Source organism: Coregonus clupeaformis, unplaced genomic scaffold (assembly GCF_020615455.1).
Source record: "Coregonus clupeaformis isolate EN_2021a unplaced genomic scaffold, ASM2061545v1 scaf3611, whole genome shotgun sequence".
Taxonomy (NCBI): domain Eukaryota; kingdom Metazoa; phylum Chordata; class Actinopteri; order Salmoniformes; family Salmonidae; genus Coregonus; species Coregonus clupeaformis.
In genome coordinates this window covers 11,239-34,835 of record NW_025537065.1, presented here as the reverse complement: position 1 = coordinate 34,835, position 23,597 = coordinate 11,239, and the positions used below count along the sequence as shown (strand labels likewise).

Below are 23,597 nucleotides of genomic sequence, written 5' to 3'. Positions count from 1 at the left end.
GGTGGCAGAGGCAGAGAAGTACTTGGGATTGCGAGATCTTACTGCAGAAGAGTTACATGGGGTGTTGAATGGTAGTGTCCCGTCCTTCCAGGACGTCAGCCTGGTGTAGGATCAGATTGGGTTAAATTAGTGCAATTGGGTGGTGGGTTTTTAATGAGTGTAGGGTTAGTTGGCAGGCAACATTTTTTTCTCTCCCTTTTCCCATTTTGTGTCACAAAGTATAATGGATTTGTACTCCAGTTGATGGCGGTAATGCAACATTATATTGGATGCCAACGCCGTTAAACCCCACCGAAGAAGAAGGCTAACAGCTCATCCATTTCTTAAAACAGGAAGTAGGTTCAGTTCACTCAGAGAAGAAGAGGCGAAGCAAGAGGGATAATATAGGCCAAAATCTGTCTACTCCGGCAGGTGGCGTTTTTCGTTTTTTTCGCTCATCAAGCGAGGAGTTTTTGTATGGAGGTCAATGAGAGTGTCGAAAAAATTGAATGATTTATTTGCTACATGTGGCTTATTTGATAGAATCGAAGTTTTGTAATGCTTAGGTTGTTATGAGTGTACTGATATAAGTAGGACACGTGACAACCCGGCAACCTTGAGAAAAAACACCTCATATCGGAGTTGTGCTTGTTGTTCATGAACGTATAGCCCTCTCATTGGCTAGAATGGTCCCATCTGATCTTGCCTCCCCCTCCGACTGCCTTTCTTTTTTGAAGACATTTCTTTTCATTTTTTAGAGCGGCAACTAGAGTATCTAATCAATATAATGGATAATCTTGCGCTTCACTCCATAACTGTGTGTGGATAAATATGTGGTTCTCTGGTAATACAGTTACTATGCATCAAGAAGTATCCACTGACATGTAGTCTCGACAAAACAAGAAGTCGTACTGGAGTTTTAGCTTGCTGAAACAGCCGGCTATGTCTCGACAAATCCATATAGAGGCGTCCGGAGATGATGCAGCACGAGAGCCACTTCTCACCAGCCACCCGGAGCTAGCTAGCCTCGACTCAGATGAAGGTACATGCGTAAACTCCACCTGGTAGACTTTGAAATGTCATGCACCCACCCTATCCGTAAACTAGTCCAACGTCTAGTCTTTACTAGTATACAAATGTAGTCCTGATGTCAAATGCAATATGTAGTAGGTGTAACTGCATTATCAGACTTGTGTTTTCCATGAGATGTTTTTAGTAATTAATGCTCATGCATTTTAAATGGCTTTGTAAATTGTCTGTTGTTTTTATTAACATTTCAGGTGAAGTTCTTTTTGAGAGGAGTAGTGGAGATAATGCAAATGATGTTCATGGACGTAGACAAAGAAAACTAACATATGAGGAAGCTGTTGAAGAAGCAGGTAGACTTTACTGGTATTTTGTGTTTGATGTGTAACACGAGGTGTATTCATTATTATAAACTGGGTGGTTTGAGCCCTGAATGCCTATTATTATTATAATAATAATAATAATAATAACTTTTTACTGCTCTAATTACCATGGTAACCAGTTTATAATAGCAATAAGGCACCTCTGGGGTTTGTGGTACAGTGCATTTGGAAAGTATTCAGATCCCTTGCCTTTTTCCACATTTTGTTCAATTACAGCCTTATTCTAAAATTGATTAAATTGTTTTTTTCACCCTCATCAATCTACACACAATACCTCATAAAAAACGTAAATATCACATTTTACATGTGTATTCAGACCCTTTACTCAGTACTTTGTTGAAGCACCTTTGGCAGCGATGACGCTACAAGCTTGGCACCCCTGTATTTGGGGAGTTTCTTCCATTCTTCTCTGCAGATCCTCAAGCTCTGTCAGGTTGGATGGGGCGCATCGCTGCACAGCTATTTTCTGGTCTCTCCAGAGATTTTCGATCGGGTTCAAGTCCGGGCTCTGGCTGGGCCACTCAAGGACAGTCAGAGACTTGTCCCGAAGGCATTCCTGCGTTGTCGTGGCTGTGTGCTTAGGGTCGTTGTCCTGTTGGAAGGTGAACCTTCGCCCCAGTCTGAGGTCCTCAGCGCTCTGGAGCAGGTTTTCATCAAGGATCTCTGTACTTTGCTCCGTTCATCTTTCCCTCGATCCTGACTAGTCTCCCAGTCCCTGCCGCTGAAAAACATCCCCACAGCATGATGTTGCCACCACCATGCTTCACCGTAGGGATGGTGCCAGGTTTCCTCCAGACGTGACGCTTGGCTTTCAAGCCAAAGAGTTCAATCTTGGTTTCATCAGACCAGATAATCTTGTTTCTCATGGTCTGAGAGTCCTTTAGGTGCCTTTTGGCAAACTCCAAGCGGGCTGTCTGTGCCTTTTACTGAGGATGGCTTCTGTCTGGCCACTCTACCATAAAGGTCTGATTGGTGGAGTGCTGCAGAGATGGTTGTCCTTCTGGAAGGTTCTCCCATCTCCACAGAGGAGCTCTGTCAGAGTGACCATCGGGTTCTTGGTCACCTCCCTGACCAAGGCCCTTCTCCCCCGATTGCTCAGTTTGGCCTGGAGGCCAGCTCTAGGAAGAGTCTTGGTGGTTCCAAACTTCTTCCATTTAATAATGATGGAGGCCACTGTGTTCTTGGGGACCTTCAATGCTACATAATTGTTTTTGATACCCTTCCCCAGATCACATCACACCATATTCTCATTAGAAAATAAACAGTATTCCTGTCTAGTGTCTGGTCTCTGCGCCCCACCTTTTAGGTTTTGGTTTGTTCCATGGGCTCCTGTTGGTGGTGTGTGGATGGGCCAACGCCAGTGACGCGGTGGAGATCCTGTGTGTTTCCTTTCTGCTGCCCACGGCCCGCTGTGACCTCCATCTCAGCTCCTCAGACATGGGGTTACTGACGGCCAACATTTTCCTCGGTAAGGAATAGCTTATATGGGTAAATAGTTGATATAATGTCAACTAAACAATTCAGTCATCACATTTAAAAAAGGCCTAAATATCAGTTCACTTGATTACAGATGCTGCTGTAGTACTGATATGTAAGGACAGACTTAATCTGGGTTCTATTAGTGTGAGAAGGCTCATGTGGTTAACAACCAAGTCATTCATCAATCACATGTAAAACCACATTTCACGTCAAGTTCAAGGTTTATGAATAACAACGTTGTTCGTAAGAAATCTGTGCATAAGAACCTTTTCTAAATGAGGCGTCTGAATTTTCTATGCTCTGTTTTGCACTTTGTTCCCATAGGAATGATGATAGGTGGGTACATGTGGGGTTACCTGGCTGACCAGAGGGGGCGCCAGAAGGTCTTGGTGATTTCCCTGACAGTGAACGGAGTGTTTGGGGCGCTGGCCAGCTTCGCCCCGAGGTTCTGGCTCTTCCTTCTACTACGGTTCATCAGCGGTGTAGGGTAAGCACTTTGTTACATACCCCTCTGTTTGGACCTAATGAAGATGGTACACGCAAACACACACACGCACACATCCACAAAGACACAAACACGGAAATGCAAAGTGAATAATTTCACAAACACTCAAAGCTGCATCTGCTCTCTTCATTTTTAAAGGATGAATTTCAACTTTCACCGGAACGTCTTTCCAGGGCATAGGCTAGTCATATGTTTCCCTCTCACCCTCGCCAACAGGCAGTTGTCATTGAAATACCTAGACTCTGCTCAGTTAACACTTTGGAAATCTACTGTGGAGGACTCTTTAAGTGTGTAGTGGATTCTAACAAGTCTTTTCCGTTTGCCTTTTCCAGGGTGGGAGGTTCAATCCCAGTCATCTTCTCCTACTTTTCAGAGTTTCAGCCCAGGCTGAAGAGAGGGGCCATGATAAGTGCTCTGGCCACCTTCTGGATGGCAGGGAATATCCTGGCAGCAGGTGTGCAGTGGACGCCATTAATACACATTGTCTTCTGTCACAGTCAGATGATGCTTGTCCTCGTATCAAATGTTTGAGGGAGGTAGAGATGATTACTGTTGCATGTGTCTGTAGGCAATGTTTAGGTGCACATGCTCATTAAAACCATAAAATATAGGCCCATGTCCAATAATATAATTTTTCTGTTTTAAGTGTCAATCATTCGTGAGACGTGTACGTAATGGAAATACATTGACAAATATTCTAGCCACACACTTTTGCTCCAATGCAAATGTATTTATTGAAAGTCACAATATGTGATGCTAATGAACATTTGGTAAGCGTCTGGGTGTGTGTTTGCCTACAGGCCTGGCGTGGCTGATCATTCCCCGGACCTGGGTTCGCTTTTCTCTGGGTGGGCTGGACTTCCAGAGCTGGAGGCTGTTTGTGGTGCTGTGCTCTGTCCCCAGCCTCACATCGGCACTCATCTTCAGTCTGGCCATGCCCGAAAGCCCCCGGTTCCTCATGGAGGTACACCAGTGCTTACAGGCCACCGATCTTTAAAATCCAAAATGCTTTCTTTAAAGACCACCTTTTTGTGTAACAATAGGCCGTACAGTATAGCTCCGATAAGTGTTTCTGAATAATCCAATAGGACCCTTAGCCTTGTATACAAGTCCAACCAAGTTCAACAAGTTAGTTTACAAAATAATATCCGTAATTTGGTTTGTTTCATCATTAAACACACTTCTCTTTCTTTGCCAGGCTGGCCGTGAGACAGAAGCCCTACATGTCTTCTGCAGGATGTTTGCAATAAACCACAGAGGCAGTCTCAAGACATTCCCAGTATGTACCTTAGTGCAGGAGTTCCCAAACTGTGGGTCGGGACCCAGTGGGTCGGGGCAGTGGTGCAGATAGGTCGCCGGTTCATCCGATTGACATTTTTTTGCCCATAGATACACATCATTGAATTATTAGTAAATTCCTTAACATTAGTCACAAGAGTTAGATGTTTTGAATGTTATTGTTTTATTATATTTTGGTCTGAGTATGTTTTTTCACTGCTCAGAACCGGCCCTTTTGTTCTGGGGGCCTTAAGATTATTAATAATAATGTATGCACTCACTAACTGTAAGTCGCTCTGGATAAGAGCGTCTGCTAAATGACTAAAATGTATGTAAATGTAAGAACCTTTTGGTCGGGGGGAACCATGTGTTGCTTTGCGTCACAGCTCAACCCTTATCGGGGGTTTGTCAGTCAAAAGAACACGTCAATTAGAGGGTTATGAAGCAAAAGGTTTGTGAACCCCAATGTATACCATCCCATAAATCTCCAGGTATAACAAACTTTAATATATCAGATATTGGTTTTGTTAAAATGTTTTACTTTTTAAAGAAATACTTACATAAAATGGCATATTATTTCATACAAAATTAATTCAAAAGTGGAGTTCAGCAGGCACATTTATTGAGTATAAAGATTACAATCTAAACATAAAGGTATCAATTTAGAGTTATTAAAGTGACTTACTAATAACTTCCATTAAATAAGCTGTTAATGCTTGTAAATGCTTGATAAATGGTTTGTAAATGGTTATAATAGTTACAAATGCCTATGATGCTTATAAGTGTTGTAAATGTTGAAAATAATGCTGGACTACTCATTTATTGATAACCTATTATTTTTTGATACTTGCTAAACAAGTTTCAGTAATTAGAAGTGATTCATCACACTTACAAATCATCAAATATAAACTAAAATATTCTACTTTATTACATCCAAAATTGTGGACCTTCATATTCTATACAAACCCAGATAAATGTACTATGTTACTGTAACATGAATAGTACAGGTCATGAAACCTTTCCCTCAAGGACTCTTGATACATGGGAGTTTCCCATCCCTAAGGAGTTATAGGAGGGGCTGCACAAACCCAGTCACAACTACAATGGACAAACTAATGGCCCTGGCAAGAATCCCCTGTGTGAATTCTAAGTAATCTTGCATAACTATTACCACTATCATCGGAAGATAGTTAATCAGCATTGTGACTAGAATAATCAAAATGATCCTGAAGACCCTCATCTTCATGTTCTTTGTCCCTTCTCTCTCCCTGTCCCCCTCCCGCTGCCCAGTAGGTTTCAGAGCAATCAGAACTGTCAAACAGCAGAACAACTTCATAGAGAACCAGACCAGGGAACTACTTAAGATAAATTCTACTGTATCACTCCTATCAGCAAAGGTCAAGCAGGCCAACCCTGAACATGCTATCTTATATCTCAGGTGTTTGTACTTCAGGAAGACCACAGAGCGGACCACCGCCAGGTAGCACTCCACACCGATATAGGATTGGAACACGGGCTGGCCAGTGAACATGAAAACTAGGAAAAATGCAGTAGTATGTCGAAGAACACCTAGAACATGTTGGTCCAGATAGGCTTAGGCAATGCACAAGCAGACAAAGATTTCAGACACAACGAGGTTGAGAACGAAGAAGTCTGAGGCCACCAAACCTTCCCCTCCCCTCACTATCAGAGGACATAGACATTAGTGGGGAGACTCAAAATGATGTTGGTTACTAAAGAAACAAGGAAGACTAATGCGGCTGCTCCAATGTCAGGATCCAAAGTGACAGTGGAAGTAGTAGTTGCGGTTTTTGCAATAGACCTGTTAATCCCTTCAATATCTGTGGCTTCAGTGGACACTGTAAAAAGTGTGAAAAAGGGTCAGGGATTTCTATTGTCGAGAAGCAGATGACTACTAAATTGTTTTTTATCGAAAAGGTTTAGAATTAAACTGACTGCATGTGGATGGAATTTACATAAACTCTTAAGCCAAAACTAATTCAAAACGTACAGTGCCTTCGGAAAGTATTCAGACCCCTTGACTTTTTACACATTTTGTTACGTTACAGCCTTATTCTAAAATGGAAAAAAACTAGTTTTTCCCTCATTTGCTATGAGACTCGAAATTGAGCTCAGGTGCATCCTGTTTCCGTTGATTATCCTTGATGTTTCTACAACTTGATTGGAGTCCACCTGTGGTAAATGCAGTTGACTGGACATGATTTGGAAAGGCACACGCCTGTCTATATAAGGTCCCACTGTTGACAGTGCATGTCAGAGCAAAAGCCAAGCCATGAGGTCGAAGGAATTGTCCGTAGAGCTCCGAGACAGGATTGTGTCGAGGCATAGATCTGAGGAAGGGTACCAAAAACATTCTGCAGCATTGAAGGTCCCCAAGAACACAGTGGCCTCCATCATTCTTAAATGGAAGAAGTTTGGAACCACCAAGACTCTTCATAGAGCTGGCCGCCCGGCCAAACTGAGCAATCGGGGGAGAAGGGCCTTGGTCAGGTATGTGACCAAGAACCCGATGGTCACTCTGACAGAGCTCCAGAGTTCCTCTGTGGAGATGGGAGAACCTTCCAGAAGGACAACCATCTCAGCAGCACTCCACCAATCAGGCCTTTATGGTAGTTGCCAGACGGAAGCCACTCCTCAGTAAAAGGCACATGACAGCCCACTTGGAGTTTGCCAAAAGGCACCTAAAGACTCTCAGACAGAGGTGTAGTCCAGGGTATACGCTGGTATACGGCGTATACCTACTTATTTTTCAGTCAGCATTGCGTATACCCACTTCTAAATCCCCCCTGATGCGCATCATTCAGTAATATCTGTGAGTCAGATTGCCTATTTTCTTCCTCGGGGATAGTGAAGCCATGACCCACCCTCCTCTGCCTCTAATTGGCTGGTACTCGCTGCTTTCACTGATTAGATTGGTTAACTTTAGGCATGAGGACTGATGAGCCAATCAGAGGCAGAGTAGGGGGGTCATGCCGAGGAAAATATCGCTAATACCTCAGGTGCCAGTGAAAAAAAAAAAAACTAAACACGTGCCGGTGCCACCTGACTACGATAACGGCAGCAGACCAAACAACGGATGAAGAAAGGACACGAGCGGCGGTGCCGCCCCCCAGCTTGATGGAAGACATCATTCTGAGGTAAGTTTTAAGGTGGTTTCCAAATGAATCATTATTTTAACCTACTGGCAAATTGCCAGTGACTGCACATTTAGAGGAGAAGAGATGTTGCCGCCAATAGTTAGTGCGAGTCGGCTAACGTTATGAAGCTAGCTACGTAGATTGGGATAATGTGGGGAAACCGGGGCATTGTTGGTTTTCAGTAAGTGTTTAATCAACCCAGTTCATAAGAATTTCATACCAGACTGATGAAACTGATTATCTCAATGTTTATGAAGCTTGTTTATTATTGTAAAGGTCTAAATTATAACTCGTTACTAGGCCCTAAGCCCTAAATTATAACATTAGCCAAGTTACTTAGCCCTAACTAACCTATATGATCTAGTTTAATTGCATAGTAGCTAAGCTGGTAGTTGATTTTTAAGTAAGTTAAAACACAAGAATGGGGACAAATAGTTTAAGATTCAGCCTAAAACAATATTGAGGTCTAATCAGGCTGTCTTATTTTGTTATAGGGACAGGTAACCATGAAAAGGAAGGGAGATGATTGCAGATTTTTTTTGTAAAGAGGGGCACAAATCAGGCCCAGATCAGGCCCAGGCAGACCCCACCCCTAAAACCAGCAGCCCTGGCAGCTCTCAACCGGGAGCTAGCCAGGCAAGTCAGTGTGAGCATAGAGAAGGATCCAGTCTACCACCACCAGGTCAGAACACACAGGCAGTAAATTGCATCTCCAGCTTATTGAAAAGTGAAGCCTCACACTGTAACAAAAGGTGATTTTGACAGATTAAGCCTCATTTTGAATTTCTGTGTGATGTTATTTATTTTATTGCCCTTCTATTTATTTTGTCTGTATCCATGTTTGTTTTTAGCATGCTCTGTTATATAACATTTTGTGTTAAATTTGTTGTTTTTTTGTTAAATAAACTCTCCCAAGATATTTCACTCACTAATCTCCTGTATGCTTCAGCTTCACTTGCTGAAAATATTTCCACTTGGTTATGCAGATTGTTAATGTAAAGAGGGGGACCCATGTCTTGCTGATGACTATTGTGATCACAGTAGTGTATTTGTAAGTGTGTGAGAGAGAGAGAGACAGGGAGATGCATAATTAGTTTTGTTGTTGTCTGTAGACATCAATAATGACTGGCCAGACCTGTGGAGTGCTAAACAAACAGAAGACTTCAAATCCAAGAACCCCTGTTTGGGATCCAAAACAAAAAATTGGGTAAGTTTAGGTAGATTGCTAGTTTGGGTAACTTCTGAAACAGTGGGCACAGATAACTTTGTGTGTGTGTGTGTGTGTGTGTGTGTGTGTAAAGGACCATGCACACGTACAGCTGTGGATACAGGAGTAGTTACATTGTTTGCTTATGCTTCGCAGGATGTCTGGTCTGTAGCAGTGTGAACTCCATTGGGATCGACAAGGAGCAAGGACAAGGTGTATCGCTCTCAAGAGAATGGATGAACTTTGAAATTCAAGTGTCTGGCCAGGGAAGTAGAACAACAAGTTTGTCAATCTTGAGAAATAAGGTGAGGAAACATGCGTTGTCCAAGGCCCACACTCAGGCTGTGAAGGTGGCAGAGCAACAGAAAGAAGCTGCCATTGAGAATGCAGTGGAGACTATGACTGAGTCCTACATGAAGGAAACTGAAGCTGTGTTTCGAACAGCCTACCATCTGGCCAAAAAGAACCGACCCTTTTCTGACCATGAGAGCCTCATTGAGCTGCAGGAACTGAATGGTGTAAAAATGGGCTCAATACTTCATTCACGTTACAGTGCAACACAAATAATACAACATGTTGCTAGTGAGATGCAGAGCAAAATCATCAGTAGCATTATAGCATCATCCAGTAAGTTAGCTGTCCTAATTGACGAGGCATCTTCTTTAAGTCACAAAGCTGGTCATGACAGTTTCTATTAAAGCATCAATCCAAGAAGAAAGCCCTGAGTTCATATTCCTGGAACTTGTTGAACTGGAAAATCAGAGAGCAGATGGCATATTACAGGCGTTACTCACCTGTTTAACTAATGCTGGCTTTACAGAAGAGTGGCTTCATGAAAACTGGGTAACATTTGTATCTGATGGAGCCAGTGTCATGCTAGGAAAGAAGTCAGGAGTAGCAACCAGACTGACTTTGAGATTCCCAAAGCTTTTTGTATGGCACTGCATGAACCATAGACTTGAACTTGCTGTGTCAGATGCAGTTGATGAGGTAAACTCTGTCAATCACTTTAAAACTTTTATCCAGAAGCTATACTCTCTGTATAGTGTGTCAAACAAAAATGAACGTGAACTTGTTAATGCAGCAGCTGAAGTAGGCTCACAACTTCTTCGCATTGGCAGAATCTTGGATGTACGCTGGGTGGCCAGTAGCTTTCGGACTGTTCGTGCTGTTTGGACATCCCTGGGAGCTCTTGTGCAGCACTTTAAAAATGCTTGCAGTGATGAGATGAGGTCCACCAAAGAGAGGCAGATGTACAGAGGTTTGTTAGACCGTGTTCAAAGTCCAGAATTCATTTGTGACCTTGGCCTCATGTACGGCACTCTCCATGAACTAAGTCTCCTGTCACAGGAGCTTCAGTCTCGGTCTATAACGCTCCTCAGAGCAGAGCATCTCCTGAAACGCTCAATCAGAGTGATCCAGTCATTCAAAGAGAGTCCAGGTGAGAAATATAGTGAGGCTTTAGAAGCAAAACAGACTGGGGAGTATCGGTCTATAGCCCTGAAAACAAATGCAAAGCTGAAGTCTATCAATCCAGGCCAGTTCTTACAAAGCCTTGTGAACAATCTGGAGAAACGCTTGTCTTTTGAAGATGAGACCATCATGGACCTCAGCATCCTTGATCAGAGTAAGTGGGCCCATCAAAGCCCAGCATCCGCCATGGTGAAGAACAAGTTGCGACTGTGCAAGCGATTTAACTTGTGCACAGACCAAGCACTGAATGGGATGCGGGACCTACTGGAAGAGCCCAGTAGTGAGCCCAAGGACCTAAAACCACTTATGAACTGTATGAAAACATTCCCTGTCGCTACAGCAGAGTGTGAGAGGAATTTTAGCCTTATGAACAATATAAGCTCAGACAAGAGGGCTGTCCTTCTGATCTCAAACATATCAAACTTGATGATGATTAATATCAACGGCCCACCAACTTCCAAGTTTGATCCTAGAAAATATACAAGGACCTGGTTGAAGAGCCATCGTGCTGCCTCTTCGGGTGCGTTCTAGACAGTGCAGTGTGAAAGCTCCTGCAGAAAGCAAATTTGTCTGGAATATACTGTAGTATGAGCCAAGGTCAGAAACCCAGTGCTGGGTTGAGAGAGTATATCACTGTTGATGTGTTGTTAATGCATATATTTTTGTTAATTGTTAACTAAATATTGTTGTAACATATTTTGTTGAATGATTTACCGGAAATGAACATGTTCAAAACAAAGCATATAGCAATATGAACAAGGATGCATTGTCACCTTCAGATTTGAAGTATTTTATTTAAATAAATGTGCAAAAAATAATCGAAACACCATTTCCTGTTTGCCTCATGATAAATACATTTTACATTCATCCAGGCTGCTCTTGTGACCAGTAGTAACTACAAACTGCTCCTAATCAAGTCATGATCATTTTATAATAGTGTGCAAGTAGAAATTACATATTTTTGGGTAAACTAAATCATAGTCTTACATGTCACTGTTTCTAAAACAGGGCTTTTTTCTGGACTACTTAAAAAAAAAAAAGGTGAATACTGAGAGTATACCCACTTCTCCAGGGACCACTACACCACTGCTCTCAGACCATGAGAAACAAGATTCTCTGGTCTAATGAAACCAAGATTTAACTATTTGGCCTGAATACCAAGCGTCACGTCTGGAGGAAACCTGGCACCATCCCTACGGTGAATCATGGTGATGGCAGCATCATTCTGTGGGGATGTTTTTCAACGGCAGGGACTGGGAGACTAGTCAGGATCGAGGGAAAGATGAACGGAGAAGAGTACAGAGAGATCCTTGATGAAAACCTGCTCCAGAGCGCTCAGGACCTCAGACTGGGGCGAAGGTTCAACTTCCAACAGGACATCGACCCGACGCACACAGCCAAGACAACGCAGGAGCGGGCTCTGGCCAGAGCCCAGACTTGAACCCGATCGAACATCTCTTGGGAGACCTGAAAATAGCTGTGCAGCGACGCTCCCCAAATACAGGTGTACCAAGCTTGTAGTGTGTCACAATAATTTTGTTATCTTAATGGTTGAAGTTAAACACTTCTTAAATCTTTGAATAATTCCCAGAGGTATAAATCTCTAGTTTTAAATAAATTAAACAAAGATTTCTTACTGCAATGGTCAGTCTTTATTCATTGAGAGCGCTCTGCCCTCTCAAGTTCAGAGTCCATCTTTTATACACACACACCAGAGTAAAAATCCCACCCCGCTTTAGGCAGGCTGTATTTTTCCACTGTACACATATATATCATTATCATATTCTGCAACATGTTTCATAATCTCCTCCAAGCCTAACGGTGTCTTCCCGCCCTAAATTGGGAGGCCTATTTCCTTATCTTGGTTTCACAGTTGTAAGTTGACTGTCGACAGTTCTCCTGCTCCTTTGTTGTTTGGCCTAAATCCTACTCATATGCTAAATAGTAACACAATGTCATAATCTTTACTTGTCCTATGCACACACATTATTATCTTATTATTCTTAATACATTTCACACCGTTACATAGTGACATGGTGGAATATTTTAGTCACTACAAATTCTCCTATCATAGTGTCATACCCATGAAGACTCAAGGCTGTAATCGCTCCCAAAGGTGCTTCAACAAAGTACTGAGTAAAAGGTCTGAATGCTTATGTAAATGTGATATTTCATTGTTTTTATTATTTTTACCTGATTTCGCTTTGTCATTATGGGGTATTGTGTGTAGATTAATGAGGAGAAAAACAAAACAATTTAATCCATTTTAGAATAAGGCTGTAACATAACAATGTGGCAAAAGTATGAAAATGTATAAACTCACTAACTGTAAGTCGCTCTGGATAAGAGCGTCTGCTAAATGACTAAAATCTAAATGTAAAAGTCAAGGGGTCTGAATACTTTCCGAATGCACTGTAGGTGCTTTTAAATAGGAAGACACACCACTAGCTAACAATCAATGGAAGTGATAGGGGCAATCGTCTAATGTTTTTTAAAGAATTGCCAAATCACCTTTGAGTAACGTCAAACCAAATATTGCGTTGATTTGACTCTTTTCTTTAACATTGCATGATTGCCCCTATCATTTCCATTGATTGTTAGCTAGCGCTGGCTAAAGATAGCAGAAGTTTCTAGTGGCTGTTTAAAGAAACCATGGATTACAGTTTCTCCTTGCACATGTCATAGACTACTTTCAGGGGATAGGAACCATCTAACATCAAGTTATAAAATCCTGAACTTCCCCTTACATAGTACTTCATTCATTTGTTAACATTGATGGTCTGTAAAAACCAATTACTATATGAATGGACAAAGTCATCGATCACGTGACACTGTTCATTCCTATGTCATGATCTCATCAGTCCATTCGAAGCTTTCAGGCCCCGTACACACTCCGGTCGTGCAACGGATATACAACCAGACCTGGGTTCAAATACATGATTTTGTATCACATATCAGTATAGGATTAGGTATGCTTCATATTGTGGACCCTGCTCAATATACATATCTTGGAGGGACCAGTTAGACAAGGGGTGTCATGTGGCTCATGGGCAGTGGCGATTCTAACATGTAAATCTTGGTGAGGCAAACCCCAAAACTTTTTTTGCTGCAATGCACAACACCACCCTAAACAATACATTAATTGCACTATAACGGTGACAAACGGTGCCCACAAACTGTTAGGGCCTACATAAAGCTGTCCCAACAGAAGTCCCAACAACTTACCACTGCTACACCTGGCTATCAGCGGAGCCTTGTCTGGCAGCGAAACAGTTTATTCAGCCTCATTTACTGCCTTTTTAAAAACATAGCTGATATGGCTGACTTGCATAAGCAAATGTGGTTTCTACTGACAATTGAGATGTACAAACTATGGCATAAGGGGACGACGAGCGGATAAGAGGCAATCCGTAATTTCGATTAAGACATTAATGAGCGAGCTAGGACGGATGTAGTCAATATAACAATTTGTTCAGCACTTTTGAAATGTACAGCGACAGAATTCAAACATGGGCCGTTCTTACAGTATTTTCCCTCTACACCAAGTCAGAACCGTAGAATAAATAAAGGGGGTATATAAGCAGACAATGAAAGCTCTTACAATATTAAATGATTACATTTTTCCCTGAGTTCCCAGTTGTCTTGAACTCACTGAAATCAGATTTCCCAGTTCCGAGTTAATTTTGGTTTGAGCGCGGCCGAAATCATGCTGGATTGACAGCATGGCCAATGTTGAATGTTTATCATTTTTAGCTTGGAAAAGAGACCTTTTAAACCCAGACTTGGGACCACACACCCACTACACTGAATAGCAGGCTAGTGATTGCTTTGCAATGCTTGCAGTTAGCCACTGATTCCGTCCAAACCACTCATTGTTGAATTTGCAATTTCCAACTTGGAAATGAGCACCGATACGTTTTATCTATAATTTCTCTTAATTATTTATCTTTATATGACAAGGATAAAAAAATATTTGCCAGTAGATTGTCGACTTGATTCATGATGACGACTGCTTGCTAAGATTTTGAAAGTATGACGTTGACTGTCCCCCCCCAAAAAAATTGTAAAGTGGTTATCCCACTGGCTATAGGGTGAATGCATCAATTTGTGAGTCGCTCTGGACTAGAGCGTCTGCTAAATGACGTAAATGTGCCCTTGAGCAAGGCACTTAACCCTAATTGCTCCTGTAAGTCGCTCTGGAGAAGAGCGTCTGCTAAATGACTAAAATGTAAAATGTAAAAAAATGATCAGTCCAGTCAAAGCTACTGTAGATTTGATGTCATGTTATTTGTGGCCAATGACCTTGAGCCTTCTTGGATGGGCACTTCTAATGTAAATCTATGGCAGCACCCAAGGGATTGCATTTTCGAGCTCTACCCTTAGATTTGGCGGTGACGTAGTGTCCCCATGAGTGACAGAACACTGAGCCAATCAAGGCACAACTATAGAACATTACCAACTCCTATGCTCCGTATTTTCCGCTGGCTGCCCCACCACCACAGAAAGCACTGAGCTAGGCTGAAACGCCTGCATTTTGGAGCTGCCTTACTCAAGAAAGCTAAAAAGAGACCATGTTTGTATGCTGCTTTATTAACTCAATGATATACAGTGAGGGGAAAAAAGTATTTGATCCCCTGCTGATTTTGTACGTTTGCCCACTGACAAAGAAATGATCAGTCTATAATTTTTATGGTAGGTTTATTTGAACACTGAGAGACAGAATAACGACAACAAAATCCAGAAAAACGCATGTCAAAAATGTTATCAATTGATTTGCATTTTAATGAAGGAAATAAGTATTTGACCCCTCTGCAAAACATGACTTAGTACTTGGTGGCAAAACCCTTGTTGGCAATCACAGAGGTCAGACGTTTCTTGTAGTTGGCCACCAGGTTTGCACACATCTCAGGAGGGATTTTGTCCCACTCCTCTTTGCAGATCTTCTCCAAGTCATTAAGGTTTCGAGGCTGACGTTTGGCAACTCAAACCTTCAGCTCCCTCCACAGATTTTCTATGTGATTAAGGTCTGGAGACTGGCTAGGCCACTCCAGAACCTTAATGTGCTTCTTCTTGAGCCACTCCTTTGTTGCCTTGGCCGTGTGTTTTGGGTCATTGTCATGCTGGAATACCCATTCACGACCCATTTTCAATGCCCTGGCTGAGGAAGGAGGTTCTCACCCAAGATTTGACGGTACATGGCCCCGTCCATCATCCCTTTGATGCGGTGAAGTTGTCCTGTCCCCTTAGCAGAAAAACACCCCCAAAGCATAATGTTTCCACCTCCATGTTTGACGGTGGGGATGGTGTTCTTGGGGTCATAGGCAGCATTCCTCCTCCAAACACGGCGAGTTGAGTTGATGCCAAAGAGCTCAATTTTGGTCTCATCTGACCACAACCAACACTTTCACCCAGTTCTCATGCGTTTTTCTGCATTTTGTTGTTGTTATTCTGTCTCTCACTGTTCAAATAAACCTACCATTAAAATTATAGACTGATCATTTCTTTGTCAGTGGGCAAACGTACAAAATCAGCAGGGCATCAAATACTTTTTTCCCTCACTGTATATATTTCTTAGCTAAAAAGTTGGGGCTCAAAACAGTTGGCACTCATGATCTTTCTCATCAGTCCCTCTTCACAGTAATGGCCCCAAATGGCAAAATCACACTTGCAAGTTAGACAGACACACAGTATATTTTTGTCTCACATATGTTTTAGCTCCCCATATCCCTGTACTAAAAGCTGCACAATTCTGTTGATATCATCTTTTCAAATCCCTTTATGTTTTGGCCTCAAGTAACTGCACATACTGTATTAGCTCATATACCAGAGGTGATCAATCTTGGGACTCTATTCAATCTGTATCGCTGAGGTGCTACAGATTGCGCGATAGAAATGTAAAGGTCATTTCCAATTGAGCCGATATATGCAGTGTTTCCGATGAATGCAGTCTCCGCTAACGCGGAAACATTGCCTTTCAATTTAAATCACACTGAACTTCCGTGATACGGATTGAATAGAGCCCTTACCCTTCACGTTTCAGTGTGGTTGAAGGCTTTTGCTCCAGCCAAGCAGTAAACATACTTGATTCTACTAATCATAGTCTTCCATCATGGCCTTGATTAGTAGAATTAGATGTGTTAATGATGCTACTACTTTTCACTTGATGTCATGTTAAATATGGTGTGTTGTGTATCGTTGACAGATTTGTGGGCTGCATGCCCCTTCTGAGAAGAAAGAGAGGGAGACTATGAGAGGTGGAACACACACTCAACGCTTTGTCAACCTCCTCAAACAGGTAACACCATGCATACATGTACACGTGCTCACAGACATAGGAGACAGGCACATACACAAATAGGCGCACACACACTCGTGTTTTTTTTTTTTTCAAGACTGAAGCGCCCTCCGATGGGATATAACAGCTTCAGAACTAATGGATTTGCTGAAGGAAATGTTGTACTGTACTTAATGCTGCATCTCAGATCCCCTATATATATATATATATATATATACATAAATACATACATACATACATACATACATACATACATACAGTGGGGGAAAAAAGTATTTAGTCAGCCACCAATTGTGCAAGTTCTCGCACTTAAAAAGATGAGAGAGGCCTGTCATTTTCATCATAGGTACACCTCAACAATGACCGACAAAATGAGAAAAAAAATCCAGAAAATCACATTGTAGGATTTTTAATGAATTTATTTGCAAATTATGGTGGAAAATAAGTATTTGGTCAATAACAAAAGTTTCTCAATAGTTTGTTATATACCCTTTGTTGGCAATGACACAGGTCAAATGTTTTCTTTAAGTCTTCACAAGGTTTTCACACACTGTTGCTGGTATTTTGGCCCATTCCTCCATGCAGATCTCCTCTAGAGCAGTGATGTTTTGGGGCTGTCGCTGGGCAACACAGACTTTCAACTCCCTCCAAAGATTTTCTATGGGGTTGAGATCTGGAGACTGGCTAGGCCACTCCAGGACCTTGAAATGCTTCTTACGAAGCCACTCCTTCGTTGCCCGGGCGGTGTGTTTGGGATCATTGTCATGCTGAAAGACCCAGCCACGTTTCATCTTCAATGCCCTTGCTGATGGAAGGAGGTTTTCACTCAAAATCTCACGATACATGGCCCCATTCATTCTTTCCTTTACACGGATCAGTCGTCCTGGTCCCTTTGCAGAAAAACAGCCCCAAAGCATGATGTTTCCACCCCCATGCTTCACAGTAGGTATGGTGTTCTTTGGATGCAACTCAGCATTCTTTGTCCTCCAAACACGACGAGTTGAGTTTTTACCAAAAAGTTTCATCTGACCATATGACATTCTCCCAATCCTCTTCTGGATCATCCAAATGCACTCTAGCAAACTTCAGACGGGCCTGGACATGTACTGGCTTAAGCAGGGGGACACGTCTGGCACTGCAGGATTTGAGTCCCTGGCGGCGTAGTGTGTTACTCATGGTAGGCTTTGTTACTTTGGTCCCAGCTCTCTGCAGGTCATTCACTAGTTCCCCCCGTGTGGTTCTGGGATTTTTGCTCACCGTTCTTGTGATCATTTTGACCCCACGGGGTGAGATCTTGCGTGGAGCCCCAGATCGAGGGAGATTATCAGTGGTCTTGTATGTCTTCCATTTCCTAATAATTGCTCCCACAGTTGATTTCTTCAAACCAAGCTGCTTACCTATTGCAGATTCAGTCTTCCCAGCCTGGTGAAGGTCTACAATTTTGTTTCTGGTGTCCTTTGACAGCTCTTTGGTCTTGGCCATAGTGGAGTTTGGAGTGTGACTGTTTGAGGTTGTGGACAGGTGTCTTTTATACTGATAACAAGTTCAAACAGGTGCCATTAATACAGGTAACGAGTGGAGGACAGAGGAGCCTCTTAAAGAAGAAGTTACAGGTCTGTGAGAGCCAGATCTTGCTTGTTTGTAGGTGACCAAATACTTATTTTCCACCATAATTTGCAAATAAATTCATTAAAAATCCTACAATGGGATTTTCTGGAAATGTTTTTCTCAATTTGTCTGTCATAGTTGACGTGTACCTATGATGAAAATTACAGGCCTCTCTCATCTTTTTAAGTGGGAGAACTTGCACAATTGGTGGCTGACTAAATACTTTTTTCCCCACTGTATATATATATATATATATATATATGTATGCTGTTGGCCTTTAGATTCAGGTTTTTCTTTATCACATGAGGTTCAGCACAAAGTAAAATACAAACCCTGTATGTGAATTTACAACAACGCTTCTTGTATGTAGAACATGTTTATTTTCACTTAAATCAATGTTGCTTGTGTTGTAGGGCCTGACACCAATAAGACAGCTGTTTGTTGGAGAGTTGGCCTCTAGAAGTGTATGTCTGGTCGTCATATTCTACTGCATCTCATTTGGGTGGGTCTCAGCTCTCCTTAATACAATATGTCTGTCTTCAGCTGTCCTTGTTATCCATACTGCATGTACGGATGACTTTTGACACATAAATATACATAAACATTGACAGTTTATACCTGGGGGTAGTTATCCTGTGTCCTAATCCCTCTCTCTCTGTGTGTGTGTGTGTGTGTGTGTGTGTGTGTGTGTAGGTACTATGGGCTGTGGATGTGGTTCCCAGAGCTTTTCAAGAGAGCAGAGGATGGAGGCTCTCCTTGTGCCAATGTGTCTCGCTTACAAAGCCATGACAACCAAAGCCAGTCAAAACGGCAGGTGTGAACCAAACACAGGAGCAATGCACTTCTCAATAAAATGCTCACTCCTGCCAGACTTCAGAAATCGGTTATGTGTAAACAGTAGCTATGTATGTTAAATCTGTGGGCACCAGTTTCTCTTTAATGATGAAATATTGTGCTATCTTTAACATTTTGCTAAGTTTGTTATTCAAGTAAAAAAGTATATTTCATGGGACTTTAGTGGCACTTTTATTTATTGAAGACTAATTGTGTGTGTGTGTGTTGGACTGCTTCCTTTCGCAGTGTACATGGAGGGCTTTGTCACTGCAGCCTCCAACCTACCAGGGAACATCTTCACCATTCTCCTAATGGACGTCATTGGAGGAAAGGCCCTGCTTTGTGAGTTGTTTTTCCCTCCCGTCTTAAAAGACAGAAGAGCATGATCGAAAAAATGCATTTAGTTATTAGAAGTTTCAGTGACATATTGTTGCTAAATCAGGATAATTATGCAGCATTGGGAATGGTGTCATAAAATGGCCATTTAGCAGACACTTTGATCCAAAGCCACTCACAGTTAACCCATGTTTGTGGTCTATGCAGGAATCAAACCCACAAGTCGAAGTTGCTAGCCTAGAACCATTCTATTCCCCTGTGTGTGTGTCATCTGTTTTTTTTTTTTATGTATGTACTGTGCTCTCTGTCCCAGGTTGCAGCCTATTGTTGTCCAGTGTGAGTGTGTTCCTCATCTACGAGGTGAAGACGAAAGCTCAGAGTCTGCTCATCTCCTGTGTGTTCAGTGGAGTGTCTGTGGTGGCCTGGAATTCCTTGGATGTGTTGGGCACCGAGCTCTACCCCACCCAGCTACGGTAACCGCTCCATCACTGCATACACCAACATAATAGCCCCGGTCCCAAATCTGTTTGTGTTGCCTTCCCAACTCCTATTTACTAGAAGGCTTCACGGATCCACCTGTACCCGAATACCCGAGACCCGAGCGGGTCCGGATCCAGAATTCGAAATAATGTCACGGGTCTGGGTCGGATCTATTATGATTGTCACTGGTCTCGGGTATGTGTAATTTTAGCGGACTTGTCCGGAAGGGCCCGTACAGATCAGAAAGGAGACATTTTGTAATTTATGCTGCTGCTCTTGCTTTTCACGAGAGTAGAGCGTGTAGCTTGTTGTTGACCAATCATAAGTCATCAAAGCGGCATTAGGCTAAAGTCATAGAGCCTCGCTCGGTGTGAGGCAAAAGTTAGGAGATATCTAAATCAATGTAAGATGGAATTAAAAGTTAAAGGAGAAGGCTACAACGACCAAGATCCAACAGGTAGGCTGCTAATTAATATTCTTAATGGAGTTGTTGTCATTCGTAACTGTAGGATGAGGAAGCGCATGCACTGCGGCCTCAGTTAGCCTAGCTAGCTAATGTTAGCTAGCTTCTCCTGGTTTGATGCAGTCCAAGACAGGTACTACGTAATCATATTGGATGATAAATAACCTAGCTGTGGCAGCTATTAGTCTACTATAGCGCAAGTCGGCTTGGTTGGTTGCTGTCTCTCGTCTCTTCCTCCCTGCTCCCCATGTCACTCATTCACAGTACAGCCTCTTCCCCGCCTGCTAGAGTGACACCCCTCTCCCTCCTCTCGCTTATCAGCTCTTTTTAATATACACTACTGGTCCAAAGTTTTAGAACACCTAGTCAGTCAAGGGTTTTTCTTTCTTTCATTTTACTATTTTCTACATTGTAGGGCCCCGTGTAGCTCAGTTGGCAGAGCATGGCGCTTGCAACGCCAGGGTTGTGGGTTCGATTCCCACAGGGGGCCAGTATGAAAAAAGTATGGAAAAGTATGAAAATGTATGCACTCACTAACTGTAAGTCGCTCTGGATAAGAGCGTCTGCTAAAATGACTAAAATGTAAGACATTAAAAACTATGAAGTAACACATATGGAATCATGTAGTAACCAAAAAAGTGCTAAACAAATATATATATTTTATATTTGAGATTCTTCAAATAGCCACCCTTTGCCTTGATGACAGCTTTGCACACTCTTGGCATTCTCTCAACCAGCTTCACCTGGAATGCTTTTCCAACAGTCTTGAAGTAGTTCCCACATCCGATTTATCCCAAACCATCTCAATTTGGTTGAGGTCAGGGGATTGTGGAAGCCAGGTCATCTGATGCAGCACTCCATCACTCTCCTTCTTGGTCAAATAGCCCTTACACAGCCTGGAGGTGTGTTGGGTCATTGTCCTGTTGAAAAACAAATGATAGTCCCACTAAGCCCAAACCAGATGGGATGGCGTATCGCTGCAGAATGCTGTGGTAGCCATGCTGGTTAAGTGTGCCTTGAATTCTAAATAAATCACAGACAGTGTCACCAGCAAAGCACCCCCACACCATAACACCACCTCCTCCATGCTTTACGGTGGGAAATACACATGCGGAGATCATCCGTTCACCAAGACACAGCGGTTGGAACCAAAGATCTCAAACTTATCCTCTGCAGCAGAGGTAACTCTGGGTCTTCCATTCCTGTGGCGGTCCTCACAAGATCCAGTTTCATCATAGCGCTTGATGGTTTTTGCGACTGCACTTGAAGAAACTTTAAAAGTTCTTGAAATGTTCCGTATTGACCTTCATGTCTTAAAGTAATGATGTACTGTCATTTCTCTTTGCTTATTTGAGCTGTTCTTGCCAGCCCCCCATACCTTGTCACAACACAACTGATTAGCTCAAGCGCATTAACTTTTAAGAAGGCACACCTGTTAATTGAAATGCATTCCAGGTGACTACCACATGAAGCTGGTTGAGAGAATGCCAAGAGTGTGCAAAGCTGTCATCAAGGCAAAGGGTGGCTATTAGAAGAATCTCAAATATAAAATATGTTTTGATTTGTTTAACACTTTGGGTTACTACATGATTCCATATGTGTTATTTCATAGTTTTGACATCTTCACTATTATTCTACAATGTAGAAAACAGTAAAAATAAAGAAAAACCCTTGAATGAGTAGGTGTGTCCAAACCTTTGACTGGTACTGTACATAACGGGTCTAGTTGTCCTCGGGTCCGTTTGGAACGGGTCTCTATATTTAAAAAATGAATTTATGCATGTTGAGTCCGGGTGGGAAAGCCCCAGGTCCACTTTAGAACGGGTCCTATTGGTCCTCTATTGTCACGACTGGTCCAAGATCTGTTTCTGCTGTCTTGCCAACTCCTATGACATGCAATGGGACCAAGCTACCAAACAGCCATCTTTTTAAAACATTTCCCAGCAAAGGCTCTTTGCCAGGCTGATTGTCTTGTCTCTCACACTGTGCTCACTGTCAATCTTGGTTTATTTTAGGTCCTCCGCTCTGGGCTTCTTCACAGGAGTAGGCAGAGTGGCAGCCATCATGGGTAATATAGTCTTTGGCCAGTTGGTGGACACCAACTGTGTGATACCAGTTCTACTTGTGTCTGCTTTGCTGCTGACAGGGGGGATCACTGCCTTGCGCCTTCCAAGCACTAAACAGGCAGAGCTCACCTGAGGCCTCTGTGAAATGAAGTCCAGAAGACACATTGTTTATTCCTGCTTGTAGTCCTCGCCAAGGGTTATTCCCTGAACCTAGTCTACCTAGAGATGCCTTTTTCCAATCATGACCAAAAATATCAGATCTAGAAGACATTTTATAAAACGGATGTTATGAAATGCTGGATTGCACAAGTGCACTTTTAGAAACCGTGTACCTTAATGGTTTCTCAGTCATTAACAAGTCATTGACCAGAGCTAATACAGTGAGGGAAAAAAGTATTTGATCCCCTGCTGATTTTGTACGTTTGCCCACTGACAAAGAAATGATCAGTCTATAATTTTAATGGTAGGTTTATTTGAACAGTGAGAGACAGAATAACAACAAAAAAATCCAGAAAAACGCATGTCAAAAATGTTATAAATTGATTTGCATTTTAATGAGGGAAATAATTATTTGACCCCCTCTCAATCAGAAAGATTTCTGGCTCCCAGGTGTCATTTATACAGGTAACGAGCTGAGATTAGGAGCACACTCTTAAAGGGAGTGCTCCTAATCTCGGCTTGTTACCTGTATAAAAGACACCTGTCCACAGAAGCAATCAATCAATTCGATTCCAAACTCTCCACCGTGGCCAAGACCAAAGAGCTCTCCAAGGATGTCAGGGACAAGGTTGTAGACCTACACAAGGCTGGAATGGGCTACAAGACCATCGCCAAGCAGCTTGGTGAGAAGGTGACAACAGTTGGTGCGATTATTCGCAAATGGAAGAAACACAAAATAACTGTCAATCTCCCTCGGCCTGGGGCTCCATGCAAGATCTCACCTCATGGAGTTTCAATGATCATGAGAACGGTGAGGAATCATCCCAGAACTACACGGGAGGATCTTGTCAATGATCTCACGGCAGCT

At 42.4% G+C, this 23,597-nt stretch overlaps 1 pseudogene; it reads left to right on the top strand.

Annotated features, from left to right (window-relative positions):
• The first annotated feature begins 221 nt into the window (after window positions 1-221).
• On the top strand, window positions 222-22,991 carry LOC121532350 (annotated as a pseudogene).
• The last annotated feature ends 606 nt before the right edge of the window (window positions 22,992-23,597 follow it).